Here is a 13,919-nt window from a genome sequence, read left to right on the forward strand (position 1 = left end):
TAAGTGAGTTTTACACTTAATATTTTAGTTTTCAGCACTTCTGAACTAAAGGATATTTTTCTTTTTTTTGTGTGTGTTTCCATGATGTCTCTTTGGCATTGATGATAGCTAGCTACCTGTCGTCTTTCCATTATGTTTGTAATAAACAGTGACAGATGACATGTCTCTGGGAATATGCCTTTAACAGCTGCTCCATAATACTAGAAAAAATAACAAAATTGGATAAATAGTGAGCACAGCTAGTTGAAATTACAGCCAGTAGGTTGTGAGGTAGCTGCATTGTCTCATTCAGTAGACACTGGTGTAACAAATTTCAATTTTAGCTTCAGTAATGGGCTATTTGTTGACACCATATAGGCAGAATAGGCCTGTTAATTTTTTTTCTCTTCATCCATTCATTTTGTTAAGGCTACAACAATATTGAGCAGACTTAAGATAATAACTACACAATAAAATTCCACCTGAAAGAAATGGTGACGTTATATTCAGTATATCTTTTTTATTGAAAAAATGGTGGTCTAATTTGTCATTAATGACATATTGCGAAATGTTATGGTGAAGAGCTACTACTAGTGTAACAAATTAGCCTATTGGTTCCAGCAAGGTAACATGAGCAAACCGTGCAACATAATAACATGGAACCCATGCTTATGAGTAATGAGTAATGCATCAATTTTGAGGAGTGCAGTTTAAGCTTGTAGGCCTACCACACTGCAGAGACATTTCAGTGTCAGGAGCTTTAAGTGTCAGCAGCATTAGGCTAAATAAAAAAATGGAGTAGGCTTAAATTCATTCTGTGCTGGCATTTGACTTTGATCACATCAGAAATATTCATGGAAGCACAAACACTGACTCTGCCACCATTATCCAGGCTGACAGTGATACCTCTCAAGGCTGTCTATTAATTAAAGTGGCGCTTACCATGTGGGATGACTCCCTATCTGGGCACAAAAATGGTTTTTCCATCTCTTGTGGGGCTCTTGAAAAGGGGCAATCTTTCCACTCCAGCTTCTTGTGGGAAATTTAAAAGTGTACAGAGGAAGACATGGGGATTTCTAGCTCATTTATAAAGACGAGTTTATAATCCTTTCCTGCTTAATAACTTAAAAGGATTCAATTTCTCCCCTCATTTATGGGGTTATGATCACACATTGTTAAGCGCAGATAGTAGCATTTCAAGGTTAACATTTCCTGCTCGAAAATATCAGAATGTAAGCTGTAAACCATAGGTGCTCTTTGTTTAGCCTGCAATTTCCCCCACACATGCTGATAGGCCCGTTTTAGATGTTGTTACTATTAATGTGATAACAAGGATGAAGCCGAGGAAGACCAAGTTGATAAGACGCCTCTATGCCACCGAGCATTTTTGAAGTGATACGATATTTAATTATAGCATATAATTTCACCATCGAGAATTAAACTCAGTAGGCTTATGCAGACTGAGGATTGAATGTCTGGTTGGGGGTCTCAAACGATACGAGACAAATTAAAGAGGAAGTGTTACCCTCCAGGTATCCTGTCACAACAGTAGGGTGCTTCAGCGCGTCTCTCATTTCTGTCTGTGTTTTATTTCACTAATTTTCACTATGGGGCTCCGGGATCCTGCCTGTAGGGCTGCAGTCCAAAATAAATAGAATATCTAAATTTTTGTATCTACTTAAGTTTGAATGACTCTCTCTCTCTCTCTCTCTCTCTCTCTCTCTCTCTCTCTCTCACACACACACACACACTCACACACACACACACACACACACACACACACACACACACACACACACACACACACACATATCATTCTCAGCTTCACACATTCATGTCAACAGGTGGGGGTATTGAAATATGTGTAACTTAATTTTTTTGTGTTTTTGTGACATCATTTGTTCTTAGTGTGTATGGGGGATTTGGGGGTCATCTTAAATAGCTGATGTAGTTTTAAAAATGTCCGTTTATTAGGATTTTATAATGTTGATAGAGGTAAATACAATTTTGTGGTAATTTGGGGGTGATTGTGTGGTGTTTTTGTTAAAAATAGGGTTAACATTTTGGGAAATAATTTGAGTGTTGACAGTTGATATTCTGGAAAATATTGCCTATAGGTGTTACCCCATTATTTTATATATTATCCAATTATATTTTTCTGCCTAGATATTATTATTTTTGTGGCCAATAGCATTACCAACTCCAACTTTAACATCAGATATTGTACACTATGCACACATACACTGCATTATTATTATTATTATTATTATTATTATTATTATTATTATTATTATTATTAGTAGTAGTAGTAGTAGTAGTAGTAGTAGTAGTAGTATTTTCTATTTAAATATGATTATTATCATGTTAGCATTACCAGCTTATTGACATTGCTTCAAACATTTACATTTCCTCTTGAGACGTTTAATGTATTCCCCAAATTGCCACCGCTTTGTTAGTGATGTTTAATTGGCTGGAAGAGGATGAATGAGGCTGACAGGAATCAGCTGTCCAGAGATTCCCCTGTGAGTCTGACTCGGAAATCATAACCTGACCAGCTTTTCCTCCTCTGAAACCAGCTCGTTGAACTTGTCACATCTAATTAGGGTGTTAAAACACATCGAGTGCATCGGTGGGAAACAGTAGGTGGTTGGTCCGGGGCAGCCAATAAGGCCTTTTTGGGTCAGATGGTGGAGGTGGAGGGGGCTGAGCAGCGTGGTTGGATGGTGATGTTGTTGAATTGGACCGCTGCGGGGTTTTATTTTCTAAGCAGGCCTTTTTTCCACTATTACTTCAATTATGGCCATCCAGCAGGCTAAACAGGCCAGCCTGCATGGGCTGTATAGCCTTGCTTTAATTAGGTATGAAATTAATTAGAGCAGACATTTATTAAAGACTTTTAAGTTTGGCTAATGTTTTTTCCACAGAGTTTAAAGGTGGTAAAACAGTGGATTAATGGCTTACAGCCAAAATTACATTTTATTGCATCCCATCATTTCTGTCTAACAGGTGTCAGGCAATCTTTAAATTTAGAGAAAACTAATATCTTCATATTCATCTGCTCTGTTTTTTCACCTTCAACTGTATTTGGTAAATAAATTAAAACACGTGTCTAGAGACACATTTGAAATTTAAATCTTAATATTTCTATCTAACCAATTTCTGCAATCTTAATGTTGTATATCAATGAATAGAAACACATTTTAACTTTGTAAACAACTTTCTAACTTATTGTGCTGCTTGAGTTAGCACCGCTTGTGCACATGTGAAAATACAATTGTCTTGAATCCCTTTTTATTAAGAGGCCGCATTCTTTTTTAATTGAATACTTTTTTTTCTTGTATTGGTACAAAAAAGCCCTGTGATGTCTGACAGCCTACTCTCACCATTGTTAAATGAACAGCCACTAGAAAAGGACGAGAGAAAGAAGAGGGAGGAGAAAAGGCCCTTCTGTTATTTTCTGTCTTGAGACTTGCTGCATAGGCTATTCAGGCAAGTTGATGAACTCCTCCAAAAGTTTATTAAGGGGCTGAAAACAATACAAACTAAAGCCTTTGGATGCCTGGGCAGACAGTTTATAAACTAGCTGCTATTGTGCCTCAAAGGCAGATGCATGAATACTTTTGAATAGGGGCCTTCAAACTGACACGATCAGGCTGGACAGCAGCAGTTTTAAAGGGAGAGAGAGTGCTTCTGCTGCAGCTCAGATCTCTGCCTTTTTTGCATTAATGTACATCTGCAAAGGACGGGGGGGGGAGGGGGCTAGGCACTGTCTGTCATGCTTAAATACACTTAAAAGAAGATATATATGTTTTAGTAAACAAGCACTTTCTTAAACTTTTCTCTGAGGAAATGATATGGAGTATGGCTTCATGTTTATTTATTATCGAAGAACAGAGGTTGTTTTTATCAGCGTAAATATTAGTTTGTCCTCTGAATCATCATAAAAGCAGATGGTTTAGTACCTTGCATCCTATTTTCTTCTTCTGCTAATGTTATATTTTGGGTGTGGAAATTGCACAAGCTGTTATCGAGACCAAGAGCAGAGTGTGACAATTGGTCTTTCCTGTTCTGTCCTGTGCTGAATTTCAAACAAAAAGCTTTCAAATAGTCCTGATCAATTATGTACCCCAAAAAGATAGAAAACAAGGCAGAAAACTGTTGTATGCTTTGGCGACGTGAATTCACTGTTGATGTTTTTTTTTTGAATGGGGTGCACTGGTTACGCACACTCAAGAAGATACATTATTCCCCTCCTTTTCAGTAAACAATAGACTGTCACTCTTTATCCCTCTTCCCTCCTCTGTCCCTCCCTCTCCAGCTTTCTCTTTTAGTCTTCTCAGTCTCTGGCTCTGTGCCTCACAACATCAGAGGGAGTCCAGTGATTTGTGACCCCAGCAACCCACACTTAATCTTGCTAAAGAGGGGGAGCATCCAGTTTGCAGCTTTGCGGGCCCTAAATAGACCAAGCCTGCTCTGGCAGGTGTCAACATTAGCAAACAATTGGTCCCCAGTCCCAGGCCCCGTACCCCAGTGCGAAACTGAACCTAAACTATTTGAGGCGCGCTGAAAGGAGCCACATAATAGGGAATGTGGAGGGGGAGGAGAGGAGGGGGAGGACAAGGGAGAGATTACACTCTCAGACAGCTATTAGCAGGGATGAGGCTTTTCTAAACAAACAAAAAAAAGAAGACGATCAATACTGTGTTAGTTTACCAAGTGGAGTCATCATTGTGGCTTTGGAGTATTTATTTTCTTCTCCATTGTTTTTCTCGACTTCTCAAACGTCTGTGGGCCGTATTGGCAATCCAATTTAGTTTGGAGGGGGTTCCCTGGGAGGCCTATTTCTTCTCCCGGGCAGTTGTGTGTTAGTTGTGGATTTTGCTTGGGAGTGGGCAGTCCATTGATAGATTTAGTGTTGTAATGAATCCTGATTGGTGAGTAATACCTTCGATAGTGGACGATGACTGGGCTGTCCGGAGGGAAAACAACACTCAGGGATGACAGAGCCCTGTGGGATTGCAGCCCCTCTACCTCATTAGACAGGAGTGTCTTAGCGAAGAGAGCAGAGGAAATGGGAAGAGAATGAGTTGACATGTGGACTGTTGCTGCTCTCGAGTGGATATGTGTCTTGACAAGAGGGCCAATGTTTTTTTAAAAGCCATTTATTTTTCTCTCACTCCTGAATCCCAGCCATGCCACGAGGAGAGACAAGTGTTCTCAGTTGGGGAGATTAGTTTCAAAGGTTTTAATGGAAAAACCCGTAGTTATCAGACAGAAATCTCATTTAATTGCTTTGAAATGTCCTTTTGGCATCTTTCTTACTGTCCTCGAGAAAAAGAAGAAAAAACCCAGTTTAATAAAGGGAACATCTGTAAAACAAACCTCCTGGTGCAGATGTTCTGCACACATCACTAGAGAAGCTGCCATCATTTTGCTGCAATAAACAAGTGTAATTAACTGACCTCAGGACCTCTACAGACAATGGTGCCTGTTGTCAGAAAGCACCAATAGCATTGTCAACAAGCAATAAAGTGATTTTGAGCATTCATGGCACAACACAGATAAGAAGCCCCAAACATAGACTGATTAGACTGAAGGTAAAATGTTCAGTATTTTTGTTTTTGTCGTTGACTAGGTGAATTGCCAAAGGGGACAGACAGATTACAGAGTTATTTCAGCTTTAAGCAGTATTTAATTAACCATGTAATTCCATGAATCATTGTCATTTAGCCTAATAAGTTATCTACCAAATAACATAAATGTTGTTGCCGGCTGTCAGATAATGTCAAACAATGACAAAGACCGGTTAAATTGTGAAAGATCCACTAGTCATTTTTCAGTATATTTATGTATGCCATATCGGTCAGGAGACAAGTATTGGTGTGCAGTTGTCTCTTTGATTTCATCCAAATATAATCTTCTAGCTGATAAATCAGCACGATCTTGTATGTATGGCTCAGTTGGACTAAACACTGTCTTTTCTTCTGCACTAAATTTGAAAGTATAGTTTTTAAATCCTGTGAAAGCTGGCTTTTATTTCACAAATATCCTCCAATATATAGACTCACATTTAACATATTTTTACATTTGTTTCCCTCCTGTAGTTTAGAAATATTAATTATAATGATTGATTATCATTGAATCAGTTCCAAATACTTGAATTTAGTCTTGCAGTGATCTCATTATTTAGATCTGTTTTGGTTAAATGTAGCATGTATATTTTATGTTAATTACACTCTTAAGATTTGAAGATGAACAGTGTAATAATAATAATAATAATGATAATAGGCGGGACCTTTGGCAGGAATACATCTTTGTCTTAGTGATTAAACCATTGTTATTCTGCCAAACACAAGGATCACACAAATAAGTATACAGTACATCAGGACATCTCAAGCTTTATTATTTAGATGTTAAATTGTGTAATGAATAAGGAGGTCAGAGCCACATAATTTATTGAAAGAAATGTAGTTTCCTCCAATTCGCCTTGCCACCTAAGGTTGTCAAGCTCTGACAGCTGGCACAGATCGGGGACAGTGTGTTGCATTATGACCATCCACTGGTTACCATGGAGCTGCATTACAAAAGACAAAAGGCATTTCTGGCTAATTTTATTACAATACAGGAATAGCCCACATAATGTGCAACAGTAATTACGTTTAGCACAGTGCGCCCCTGCTCTCCCTCAGTGATGAATGAGAAACATTGACCATGGTCTGCTAGTTTAAAAATCGCCATTAGCCTATGCTACTTAGGGCCAGAACATTTCAGATTTTATGCTCTTGATCTGCTTCAACACTGAAATATTCATTTGTTTTAATTGTGCATGTTTTTTTCATAACCACAAAGACAATACACATGTTCCCCGAGTGTTGCAAATCAGAAATGTGTTTTTTTCCCACCAAGTTAAAATGTGTAAGCGGTTGTCCAAACAGTGGGGTGGAGCTCCTGTCTTTGCCGACAAAATAACAACTTCAAATGTTGTCCGCTATTTTCAACTAATGGGCTTATTTCTGCATCGTCAGTCATTCTCTCCTTGGGGAACATGTAGTCTCTGCAATAAAAAGCTTTGCTACTGTGCCACATTACAACCCTTCAATATGGAGGGATCTTAGAAATTAATGCCAAGCACTGTAATGCTTCACTGTGCCCAGAAAAAAAGCTCTTTATTTGAAATATTCATTAAATTGTTGAATATAAAGGAAACTCTTTTTGTTAAGTTTCAAGCCACTAAATGTCCATTTACTACAACACAGTGGAGTATAATACAATTAAAAAAAATATGTTTAATGATTTCAAATTGCATATGAAGATTATGGAGCCATTTATCTGAGGTTTCAAAACACACTATACTATTTTTATTTTTATCTAATTACAGAGAGGACTCAATGTCAGGATGCATAGGAATAAAGTAATAGTCAGACATATAAATCAGTAGCCAAAAGACTATATATATATATATATATATATATATATATATATATATATATATATATATATATATATATATATATATATATATATAGTTTTGTGTATCAATCCTAAGGTTTCTATTAAAGTTTCCATCATTCTTAACTCTTCTTTCCTTCCTTGTGTCCTCTATATCGCACAAACTTTTTCGCAATATTTGCTGCCCAGCCTTGTCCAGAAAATTAGGAAACTTCCCTTTGGGCACATAAAAATGTCCGCTGTGCATTCCTATACTGTGCCCAGTAATCTCTCTTTGGCTTTGTTGAGAAAATGATTTGTTCCTCCAGGAGACCTCGGCTCATAGCCCTGAGACGTTACTGTTTGATTTCCTGCGTAGGTTTTTAGAGCTTTTTGCTGGGGGACCGAGGCTCTGGCTCCAGTGCCATTTGGCAGAGGCCCCCATGGGCTCCTTTTTACTTTCTTGTGCTCTCTGTTAATTTCATTACTTTCACTGTGACCTCAATTAGCAAAGACTCAAGCTCAGGCGGTGACATTCTACTCGACAGTGAGGGGAGAAGTGAGAGGTGGCAACAGTCTTCCTAACAAGGTTCAAATTTGGTATCCTCTGAAGTCTTTATGGGTCCATGTCGCTCTGTTAGATCCTTTATAATCTAGCCTTGATCTGCCACAGCAGGAAATTATATGATAATTTAGCAAGTAACTTCATATATGCTCATAAAATGTGAGATTTTGAATTGTGTAAATTATTAAAACTAACATATTTGCAATGTTAGAAGTGCATTTTTCTTAATATCTACATCAAGAGAAGTCTTTCAAACTAATTTATGTATAATAAATAAAATAAAAACTAAAAAGTACTCAGGAGAGAAACAGTACTGTAATTGCCTCAAAGTATTATCTTGGAGTTGAAAACAAACATATTGTTTAATATCGTAGTTTTAGTCAGTAGTATATTAAAGAAAAAAAATCCAAACCTTCGAGCCCTTCACGCTTTCACACTCAGGCAGCGCAGAGGCATGGGGAGTCAATATGTCAGCATTTATGGATGCCCTGCGGAGCTGCACAGGGCTGTCAGGCCCCTATTCATGCTCTAATGGCCCCCCGAGGAGCCCGTCTCTCTGGGCTGAAAAGGCCGGGAGGCCCAGTGGACGCCCTGTTGTTGAAGGTGAGCGTGCGCTCTCATGGACGCGCTGCGCCTTCATCCATATGACAAGAGCTATAAAAGAGCATCGCTTTCGCTGCTTTTCTGTCTCCTCTGCTTTCTCTTGCGTCCCCTACCCTCCCTCCTCTCTCCCCTTTCTCCCCACCTCAAACAGAGAAAAGGGGGCTAATTGTTTGTTGTGAGAGCCAAAGATTATAGACCCTCCCATCTTTCTTTCTCCCTTGCATTTTTACCCTCTTTTTTAAGCCCCCTACTCCCTGTCTAAATAATGTGATTCTGTCCAAGAGACAAGGGAAGAAAAGTATTGGAATTTTCCTGAGGAATGTCGATGTAAAAGAGCCTAAAACTCTGACACTGGCAGTGGTGAGAGGTTGTGCGTTTGGTAGCAAAAGCAAGGCAGCCTTTTCTATTTTCATCAGGTAGTCTGTTTGAACAGTTTTAACAGCTACTTCTTATGTTAAAAAGTAAACTAAAAGCTACACACATTTTAGAGCTCTTGTTCACTTCTGCTTTCCTTTCTCCGTTGTCCATCTTACCACTTGAAATAGATTTTGGGACAAGTGCCCTTGGCCCTGGGCCACCTGCCATAAACTGGTAATTTACATAATAGGCATGAGACAAAGCTGAATCCAATGACATCTGTCCATAAAGGTGAGCTGACAATGATGTTATTTTCGATAGACGGTGGATTTTTAATATCCTTATGTAAAGTTACACATCTCATCCGGATTCAATTTCAGCTAAATGTCAAATTACGGCCCAGAGAAGGTCACTGACAACCAGAGGAAATTGACGATGCATTTTGGCATGTTACCAAACCAAGTAAACAGTTAACTTGATTTTGCCACATACTGTATGCAGTCTTTTTACAAATAGTTTGGTATGTTAATCAAAATATTTTAATCTAATATATATGAATGAGTTCTGATTATGCTGAGGCTATGCTCACTTTTGGAGTTTTGTTTTTGTTTTTCACTTGCAGGGAGATAACTACAGGAGAAGATTATTCATAGAGAATTTGTCTTTAAACCACTCTGGTTATCGCTGTCGTCTATCTTGTATTCACATAAGGTTCCTATCTCAGATACATCCTTCGGTAAATGCCTTGAATCACATGCCTCCTTTAACTTGGCAACCCCTTTGGGATGAACAGGCAAGTGCATTAAGCAGAGATTCCGCACCATTCTCAGAAAAATGCAAATTGGGAAGTTGTTAGTTATTTGATGTTGCTGCACGATCCCCCCCGCCCCCGAAACATCCCTCCACTCCAGTGTCGGTAGTTGAATCGCATGCAGTCCTGGGGACAGGCAGGGCTGTTTATATGCAGGCCTGGAGCAGCAAAGACAGCACAGAGACAGATGCATGTCAGAGATAGCAGATCCCATCTCAGGCAGATGCCTCTTATCACAGGCCTGTTTGCATAATTAGGCCTTTTGATATTCACCCCCTCTGACTGACAAAAAGTATAATTGCAGTATCAACTACGACAAAAGGTAGGCACAAAATAAACAAGTCAACATAAATAGGGAGAAAAGACGCGGTGTTATTTTTGTCCTATGGGAAAAAAAGAGGGAGGAAAAAACACCATTTTAAACTAAATCTGCTGTCAGTCACAGTCAACTGGTGTGACTCGGTGCTCAGAGGCTGGTCCTGTGAATGCCTGCAAAACACAGAGCGTGAGGCCTGATTGTAATTATGCTGGAACTAATATGCTTTTCAAAATGAGCCATTATGAGCTAATGCTGCACTGCCAAAGCCCTGTCTGTTTTTGTCCCTCTGTCTTGGATAGTTTGCAAAGGTATGGCTGATATTGAGGCCATGGGTTATGATATCAGAGGCAGTCTGACTAGGATGAGCGCTACTTAACTTTAGGTTAATACTGCTCAGTGAGTCAGAGATGAGGGATAAAACACCTGAAACCTGCACCACTCCAAAGGGATGTTCTTTAAAAATGATTCCAATAGAGACACCTACGATTTCTGGTTATTATTACATTTTTATTTGCACAAAGAGTGAGTCATTTCTTTTTTTTATTTCATCGTTCACATGCGTTGTAGCTGTGTTTACCCATTTTCAGAATAAAGCTTTTTTCACCCTTTTTAACTTTGATAATTTCATAGATTGTTGCTCCTACAATTGATTGTAATGCTTCATGATCAACATTTACTCAAGGCCATAGTTACTGTTTTTTCACTCAGAACCCCCTCAAAGAATCAGCACATATTTAGCCAACATCTCTTAACAACATGAAGTTTATTGCTGTTGTTATGTATCATAAATATGTAACCTTATGGATCACATGGCTAATTGCCGGTATTGAGTGGACAGCTGTCTGTTTAATCAGCATTACCTCAGCGTCTCGGGGGTAAAGGTGGAGGAGTGCGAGGGATTGGAGGTAAAGGAAGAGAAGGAGTTGGGGAGGGGGTTGATAAGAGGAGGGGCGGGGTTTTGAGGAAACAGGGTGATGATGAGGATCCCATCTGCCTGTAGTCTGAGGATTCTGTCTGCAGGGTCAGCAGAGGAGCATCAGGGGAGGGGGCAGGCTTTAAACCTCATCGTAACCTTAAAACTATTAACTAGCAGCACAAGTCCTTCAAGAGCATGAACTCTTTTTATCTAAAAGGTATGGTCAGAATTAAATAATCATTAAAGCAAAGTTACACCATTGTGAAAGAATTTGGTGGTTCTCCATGTCTTTAGAGATATGGTATCAACCACATAAATTAAATTAGGGATAATAATGTGTTCATCAACATATTCATTGTTAGTGTTCATCCACTTTGCAACCATAGTTTGTTTAGTAAGATGAGTTTTCCAGCACAACAGTGCCCCAATCAAAACATGATTTTAATGCTCGCAAGTCATTAACAACACCTTTTTTATGTTTTATCAATTATATATAACAGTCTTAATAAAGGTCAGTGATTGAGCTGCTTCAATTAAACCTTTAAACTATTCCATGTATTTAAAACATCTCTTTCTTAAGTCATGACATTCATTACAATTTAGGTCAAGGTAGCTTTTACTCAAACCAGTGTTATTTCTAATCTTAATCGAGCACTTATCTAGACAAAGCAATGTGTAAACCTGATTAATTCCTACTCATAATGGGCGCAATTTTAAATCAATATTGGGGAAAAACCTCAGAGGGCCCCTGGAGGAGAGTACACACTGGTAATCATGCCCACTGGATGGCACATAATTAGATTCTAATTGGACGATAAGTAATGAGACATGGCATGAGTGGTTTATCAATATCCCATGAACCTGTGAATGGAATTACCGCAGTTGTATTATAGGAACGTCTAATCAGAATGTACCTTTTTGTGCTGAGCGGACCATTAAGGAATTGACCTAGACAGCCCTGCAGGGATTTTGTTTGCTGAATCTTATTTTGTCTTTGATTGTTAATATTGGCATGTGTGAGGGGAAAAAAGAGACATGCAATTAACATTTTAAAGAGATTTTGTCAGGTAAACAGACTGAAAAATTGTTGTTTTCTATCTTTATACCTGCTTGTGTCTAACATGTATTCAGACCAGTTTGTTAGTCATCTTCTCTTTGTACGGACTATTGTAACACCACTGTATTCAGATCTGTATGTTAACCAAGAATCAGTGTCAGGCTCTGTTTTACATCAACATGGAGAGCAGCCATGTGTTTTAATGTATTTTCCATCTTCTATTCGCCAAGTGTAGCCGGCATATAGATGAGTTTTACGTCCAACCCCACTCCCAGTTGGCCCCATGCAGCGTGTGCCATTTTCTAATTTCCCTTGCTCATTACAGGCCGGGCTGTTGACCTTGTGCTTCTGGTTCATGTACAAGAGCAGATGTGTTGGTTCTGTGAGGCTTAACGGAGAGCAGCAGTACAAGCTATTGTCTGTTGAGGTTTATCAGTCATTAGCCTGATAGCATGCTAAATGGGACACAGATTGCCACAGCGGTTTACTTGTGAAATAAAGTCTGTGAAGACAAGCGCCTCAAACAAAGGGGAGGAAAATAAAATAATTTGAGGAGAAGAGGACTTTAGTGTCTTTCTCAGAGCCCCTTGAGTATGTGTCTACTCTGGCCCCCACGTCTCCCTATAGGACACAGAGGTGACTTTGGAAAGTGATCTGCAGACTGCTGGGCTGGTCTCAAGTGTCGTCATGGCAAGTTACCGGGCAAATGGATATACGCATCCTCATGAAAACCAACAAAGGGATATGTGGTGTATGTACATATTCAACTTTGTATGTTCAAGGGTGTTCTGCCGCAGAGTGAGCCTGTGCTTCAAGAATCAATCTTTATTAAAAAGGATAAGACTGAAGAATTGATTTAATGAATGCGGCCTCATGTCCTGCGGCCACATGTAATCCGCAGAGAATCATTGAGCATGAGCTCAGGGGGACAAAAATGTTCGTAGAAGACTCATAGAGTGGCCTGTAATGATAGTCTCCATATAATCCCATAATTCCTTGTTTAATTAAACTCGGGAGCTGGCCTTGAGACTCCGCCAGCTCTATTGCTCTTTTGTTCTCACAGTTGTTATTTGGAGGCTAGGTTTGAGTATTCTTTTGTCCACTCATGTTGAAGGATTTGACTAGAGTGAGCAATAAACAGAGATCAGAGCTGTAAAACAATGAATTAGACGGAAGGAACTCACTCTGGCGAGACATTCAGGTGAGCATTATAGTTTTCATTTGAGCTGAATAGCGAAGGGCCTCTGTCAGCAGCAGAAATCTCTTCATACACCCTCTCCTTCAATATCTCCCTTTATTGTCCCTCTCCCACACTTTCTGGACTGTGCATGATGCAATCCAACTAGGCCTGGAGCAACACTGGCACATCACGATGCCTTGTCAATGTCTCAATGAGGAAATTATGAAAATATGAATTTTATGACATGAAATGAAAAGGGCCATGTAGTTTGAATAGACATGCAGAGGAGGTGAAAATGATGCAATTTTCTAAATTCAGTTATAATGGTAATGTGCAATGGTAATGCGTTTTTGCTGTCAAAAATTTCCCTGTCGGCCCGGATTGTACAGCTTTGTGCTGTATCTATATTCCTCGAGCAAAAATTCAGCTTAGTTCAATGCCTAAAAAGTAATGTAAAATATGTTCTAATTCATTTAATGACAGCAGATGGAAACACATGGGACTGAATGGTTTTGGTGTGATATTGTGTTCTATTTTATACACTTTGGCTGAGCTGTGTATGAGCAGTGTGCCCTGGGCCAATGAGAGAGAAAAGCAGGGTGAGGAGCAGCAAGGTGGCCTGTGCAGATTAACCCCTCTACCCACCGACACCCCCGCTCCCCCTCAGCCCTCTGCCTTCACAGCCTCTGGGGCCCCTCACAGAG

At 39.3% G+C, this 13,919-nt stretch overlaps 1 protein-coding gene across 3 annotated transcripts in view; it reads left to right on the top strand.

Annotated features, from left to right (window-relative positions):
• Positions 1-13,919, top strand: part of pax7a (paired box 7a) — a 44,988-nt gene that overhangs the window by 6,783 nt on the left and 24,286 nt on the right. The window lies entirely within an intron of this gene.

This window comes from Sander vitreus, chromosome 4 (genome assembly GCF_031162955.1).
Source record: "Sander vitreus isolate 19-12246 chromosome 4, sanVit1, whole genome shotgun sequence".
NCBI lineage: Eukaryota > Metazoa > Chordata > Actinopteri > Perciformes > Percidae > Sander > Sander vitreus.